This window comes from Arachis duranensis, chromosome 8 (assembly GCF_000817695.3).
Source record: "Arachis duranensis cultivar V14167 chromosome 8, aradu.V14167.gnm2.J7QH, whole genome shotgun sequence".
Taxonomy (NCBI): Eukaryota; Viridiplantae; Streptophyta; class Magnoliopsida; order Fabales; family Fabaceae; genus Arachis; species Arachis duranensis.
In genome coordinates, this window is record NC_029779.3 from 21080597 (window position 1) to 21087195 (window position 6599).

Consider the following 6599-nt stretch of genomic DNA (forward strand, 5'->3'; position numbering starts at 1 on the left):
CACAACTTCATAGAAGTGGTCTTGATGGACCTTTGAGATGAATCTCTTCATCTCCCATGACTCGAAGGTGGAAGCTTTTGCCTTTCCTTTCCTCTTTCTAGAGGTTTCTCTGGCCTTAGGTGCCATAAATGGTTATGGAGAAACAAAAAAAGCTACGCTTTTACCATACCAAACTTAGAATATTGCTCACCCTTGAGCAAAAGAAGAAAGAATAGAAGAAGAAGAAGAAGAAGAAGAAGAAAAAGAAGAGCAAAAGAAGAAAGAATAGAATAACGAAAAGAAGATATGGGGGAGAGGGAGAGATGTTTGTGTTTCGGCCATGTAGGGTGGGTTTGGGTGGGAGGGATGGATGGATGTGAGTGGTAAAGAGATGATGGGGAAGAGGGATTAAGGTGATTGGTGAAGAAGAGAGAAGGTGAGTTGAGGTAGGTGGGAATCCTGTGGGGTCTACAGATCCTGAGGTGATCCTGTGGGGTCCACAGATTCTGAGGTGTCAAGGATTTATCATCCCTGCACTAATTAGGCATGTAAAATGCCCTCTGCATGTAATCCTGGTATTTAATGCCAGATTGATGCTTGTTTATAGTGTTAAACGCTAGCTCTATGCTTGTTTTGGGCGTTCAACGCCAATCTGCACCATGTTTCTGGTGTTGAACGCCAATTCCATGCTTGTTTCTGGCGTTTAATGCCAGCTCTCCTCAGGGTGTAATCTTGGCGTTTAAATGCTAGACTGCTGCTTGTTTCTGGCGTTCAATGCCAAATTCATGCTCTGTTCTGGCATTGAACGCCAGTTAGATTCTCCTTACTGGCTTTTAAACGCCAGTAAGCTCTTCCTCCAGGGTGTGCTGTTTCCTTTGTTGTTTTTGATTCTGTTTTTAATTTTAGTATTTGTTTTGTGACTCCACATGATCATAAACCTAATAAAACATAAAAGAACAATAAAAATATAAATAAATAAAAATTGGGTTGCCTCCCAATAAGCGTTTCTTTAATGTCAATAGCTTGATAGTGAGCTCTCATGGAGCCTCACAGATCATCAGAGCATGATGAGGGCCTCCTAACACCAAACTTAGAGTTTGGATGTGGGGACTTCTCAATACCAAACTTAGAGTTTGGTTGTGGCCTCCCAACACCAATCTTAGTGTTTGATTGTGGGGGCTTTGTTTGACTCTGTATTGAGAGAAGCTTATCGTGCCTCTTTTCCATGTTTAAAGAAGGATACCCTTGGGCCTTAAACACAAGGTAGTCCCCATTCAATTGAAGGACTAATTCTCCTCTGTTAACATCAATCACAGCTCTTGTTGTGGCTAGGAAGGGTCTTCGAAGGATGATACATTCATCCTTCTCCCTCCAAGTGATTATGAAATCAGCAGGGATGTAAAGGCCTTTAACCTTTACTAACACGTCCTCTGCCAATCCATAAGCTTGTCTTATTGACTTGTCTGCCATCTCTAATGAGAAAGTGGTAGCTTGTACCTCAAAGATTCCCAGTTTCTCCATTACAGAGAGTGGCATAAGATTTATACTTGACCCCAGGCCACACAGAGCCTTATCAAAGGTCATGGTGCCCATGGTACATGGTATTAAGAATTTACCAGGATCTTGTTTCTTTTGAGGTAAAGTTTACTGAACCCATGTATCTAGTTCACTAATGAGCAAGGGAGGTGCATCTTCCCAAGTCTCATTACCAAATAACTTGGCATTCAGCTTCATGATAGCTCCTAGATATTGAGCAACTTGCTCTCCAGTTACATCTTCATCCTCTTCCGAGGAAGAATAACTTTCAGAGCTCATGAATGGCAGAAGGAGGTTTAATGGAATCTCTATGGTCTCTATGTGAGCCTCAGATTCCTTTAGGTCCTCAGTAGAGAACTCCTTCTTGTCTGGGAGACGTCCCATGAGGTCTTCCTCATTGGGATTCACGTCTTCCTTTTCCTCTCTAGGTTCGGCCATTTTGATTATATTAATGGCCTTGCACTCTTTTTTGGATTCTCTTCAGTATTGCTTGGGAGAGTACTAGGAGGAGTTTCAGTGACCTTCTTACTCAGCTGGCCCACTTGTGCCTCCAAATTTCTGATGGAGGACCTTGTTTCACTCATGAAACTTAAAGTGGCCTTAGACAGATCAGAGACTATATTTGCTAAGCTAGAGGAGCTCTGCTCAAAATTCTTTGTCTGTTGCTGAGAAGATGATGGAAAAGGCTTGCTATTTCTAAGCCTGTTTCTTCCACCATTATTAAAGCCTTGTTGGGGCTTTTATTAATCCTTCCATGAGAAGTTTGGATGATTTCTCCATGAAGAATTATAGGTGTTCCCGTAGGGTTCACGCATGTAATTCACCTCTGCCATTGCAGGGTTCTCAGGATCATAAGCTTCTTCTTCAGAAGATGCCTCTTTAGTACTGTTGGATGCATTTTGCCATCCATTCAGACATTGAGAAATCATGTTGACTTGCTGAGTCAACATTTTGTTCTGAGCCAATATGGCATTCAGAGCATCAATTTCAAGAACTCCCTACCTCTGAGGCATCCCATTACTCACAGAATTCCTCTCAGAAGTGTACATGAATTGGTTATTTGCAACCATGTCAATAAGTTCTTGAGCTTCTGCAGGTGTTTTCTTCAGGTGAATGGATCCACCTGCAGAATGGTCCAGTGACATCTTAGAGAACTCAGATAGACCATAATAGAATATATCCAAAATGGTCCACTCTGAAAGCATGTCAGAAGGACACCTTTTGGTCATCTGCTTGTATCTTTCCCAAGCTTCATAGAGGGATTCACCATCTTTTTGTTTGAAGGTCTGAACATCCACTCTAAGCTTGCTCAGATTTTGAAGAGGAAAGAACTTAGCCAAGAAGGCCGTGACCAGCTTATCCCAAGAGTCCAGGCTATCTTTAGGTTGTGAGTCTAACCATGTTCTAGCTTTGTCTCTTACAGCAAAAGGGAAAAGCATGAGCCTGTAAACTTCAGGATCTACTCCATTAGTCTTTACAGTCTCACAAATCTGCAAGAACTCAGTTAAAAACTGATATGGATCTTCTGATGAAAGTCCATGAAACTTGCAGTTCTGTTGCATTAGAGCAACTAGTTGAAGTTTCAGCTTAAAATTGTTTTCTCCAATGGCAGGGATTGAGATGCTTCTTCCATAAAATTTGGAAGTAGGTGTACTATAATCACCAAGCATCCTCCTTGCACCTCCACCATTATTATTGAGTTCGGCCATGTCTCTCTCTTTTTTGAGATTCTCTGCAAGGTTTTCTCTAGATTGTTGTGCTTTAGCTTCTCTTAGCTTCTTCTTCAGAGTCTTTTCAGGTTCCAAATCTGCTTTAACAAGAATGTTCTTGTCCCTGCTCCTGCTCATATGAAAAAGAAGAGAACATAGAGAAAAGAGGAATCCTCTATGTCACAGTATAGAGATTCCTTTATGTGAGTAGAAGAATAAGAGAATAAAAGAGAAAAAGGTAAGAATCCAAACACAAGGGGGAAGAGTGGGTTCGAATTCTTGAGTAGAAGAGAGGTGTTAGTAGATAAATAAATAAATAGAAGAAGATGAGAGAGAGGAGTTTTTGAAAATTATTTTTGAACAGGTTAGTGATTTTCGAAAATTAAGAGAAGAAATAAAATTAAAATTAAAATTTGAAACAATTAGTTAATTAAAAAAGATTTTTGAAAAAGATGGAGGTGATTTTCGAAAATTAGAGAGGGAAAAGTTGTTAGGTGGTTTTGAAAAAGATAAGAAACAAACAAAAAGTCAATTAGTTAGTTGAAAAAGATTTGAAAATCAATTTTGAAAAGATAAGAAGTTAGAAAAGATTTTGAAATTGATTTTGAAAAAAGGTTATGATTGAAAAGATATGATTGGAATTTGTTTTGAAAAAGACTTGATTTTTAAAATTAAAATTGATTACTTGACTAACAAGAAACTAAAAGATATGATTCTAGAATTTAAAGATTGAACCTTTCTTAACAAGAAAGTAACAAACTTCAAATTTTTGAATCAATCACATTAATTGTTAGTAAAGTTTTTGAAAATCATGAAATAAAGTTAAGAAAAAGATTTTGAAAATCATTTTTTTAACAAGAAAGTAACAAACTTCAAATTTTTGAATCAATCACATTAATTATTAGTAAAGTTTTTGAAAATCATGAAATAAAGTTAAGAAAAAGATTTTGAAAATCATTTTAAGGAATTTTCAAAAATAACAAAAAAATGAAAAAGATTTGATTTTTGAAAAAGTTTTGCAAAGATAAAATTTTTAAAATTGAAAATTTGACTTGACTTATAAGAAATAGCTAAATTTTAAAATTTTTTTGACTAAGTCAACTCAAATTTTCGAAATTTATGAGAAAAAAAGGAAAAGATATTTTTTTTATTTTTAAAATTTTAATGATGAGAGATAAAAACACAATTATGACCCAAAATATGAAGATTTTGGATCAAAACCAATGATGCATGCAAGAACACTATGAATGTCAAGATGAAAACCAAGAACACTTTGAAGATCAAGATGAACATCAAGACTTATTTTTGAAAAATTTTCAAGAAAAGAAAAACATGCAAGACACTAAACTTAGAAATTTTAAATATTTAGACTCTAAGAATTCAAGAATGCATATGAAAAATAAGAAAAAAACACAAAACAAGAAAATATGAAGATCAAACAAGAAGACTTACCAAGAACAACTTGAAGATCATGAAGAACACATGCATGGATTTTTCAAATTTTTTTTTTGAGAAAAATAAAGATATGCAATTGACACCAAACTTAAAAATTGACTCTAGACTCAAACAAGAAACACAAAAAAATATTTTTGGTTTTTATGATTTTATAATTTTTTTTTGTATTTTTTCAAAAATTATTTTTAGAAAAATGAAAACAAAGAAAAAATTTTTTGAAAAAATTTTGAAAACTTTTTGAAAACACAATAAAAGAAAATTACCTAATCTGAGCAACAAGATGAACCGTCAGTTGTCCAAACTCGAACAATCCCTGGCAACGGCGCCAAAAACTTGATAGGCAAAATTGTGATTTACTCTTTTCACAACTTGAACAATTTTTTAGTAATGGCTCCAAATACTTGGTGCACACTACTATGGTTCCCTCACATTCTTCACAACTTCGCACAACTAACCAGCAAGTGCACTAGGTCGTCCAAGTAATAAACCTTACGTGAGTAAGGGTTGATCCCAGGAGAATGCTGGTATAAAGCAAGCTATGGTCATCTTGTAAAACTCATTCAGGCAGATTATAATGGTTATAAAGGTTTTCGAAAGTAATAGATAAATAAAACGTAAAATAAGATAGAGATACTTATGTAATTCATTGGTGGGAATTTCAGATAAGTGTATGAAGATGTTGTGTTCTTTCTGAATCTCTGCTTTCCTACTACTTCATCCAGTCATTCTTACTCCTTTCAATGGCAAGCTGTATGTAGGGCGTCACCGTTCTCAACGGCTACTTCCCATCCTCTCAGTGAAAATGGTCCAAATGCTCTGTCACAGCACGGATAATCATCTGTCAGTTCTCGATCATATTGGAATATAATCCATTGATTCTTTTGCGTCTGTCACCACGCCCAACAATCGCGAGTTTGAAGCTCGTCACAGTCATTCAATCCTTGAATCCTACTCGGAATACCACAGACAAGGTTTAGACTTTTCGGATTCTCAAGAGTGGCCGCCAAAGGATTCTAGCTTATACCACGAAGATTCTGATCAAGGAATCCAAGAGATATGCGCTCGGTCTAAGGTAGAGCGGGAGTGGTTGTCAAGCACACATTCATTAGGACGGATGATGATGAGTGTCACGGATCATCACATCCATAAGGTTGAGGGTCAGCGAATATCTTAGAATAAGAATAAGCATGAATTGAATAGAAAATAGTAGTACTTTACATTAAAACTCGAGGTACAGCAGAGCTCCACACCTTAATCTATGGTGTGTAGAAACTCCACCGTTGAAAATACATAAGTGATCAAGGTTCAGGCATGGCCGAATGGCCAGCCCCCATAAACGTGATCAATAGTCTCCTAAGATGAATAATAGATTAAAACTGAGACCAAAGATGTGGTCAAAAGACTGAATGGTCAAAAGACACTAGTACAATAGTAAAAAGTTCTATTTATACTAAAACTAGCTACTAGGGTTACAGAGATAAGTGATTGATGCAGAAATCCACTTCCGGGGCCCACTTAGTGTGTGCTTAGGCTGAGCTTGAGCTTTACACGTGCAGAGGCTTCTCTTGGAGTTAAACGCCAAGTTGTAACGTGTTTTTGGCGTTTAACTCTGGTTTGTGACGTGTTTCTGGCGTTTTACTCCAGAATGCAGCATAGAACTGGCGTTGAACGCCAATTTGCGTCATCTAGGCTCAAATAAAGTATGGACCATTATATATTGCTGGAAAGCTCTGAATGTCTACTTTCCAACGCTGTTAAGAACGCGCAATCTGGAGTTCTGTAGGTCCAGAAAATCCATTTCGAGTGCAGGGAGGTCAGAATCTAACAGCATCAGCAGTCCTTTGTCAGCCTCCTCTCAGATTTTTGCTCAGGTCCCTGAATTTCTGCCAGAAAATACCTGAAATTACAGAAAAACACACA

General features: G+C 37.1%; 1 non-coding gene across 1 annotated transcript; it reads left to right on the forward strand.

Moving 5' to 3' along the window:
* Window positions 1–2714: 2714 nt before the first annotated feature.
* LOC127741353 (small nucleolar RNA R71) lies at window positions 2715–2822 on the forward strand. Its single transcript, XR_008002305.1, has one exon. It is a non-coding gene; the product is annotated as a small nucleolar RNA R71 (small nucleolar RNA).
* The last annotated feature ends 3777 nt before the right edge of the window (window positions 2823–6599 follow it).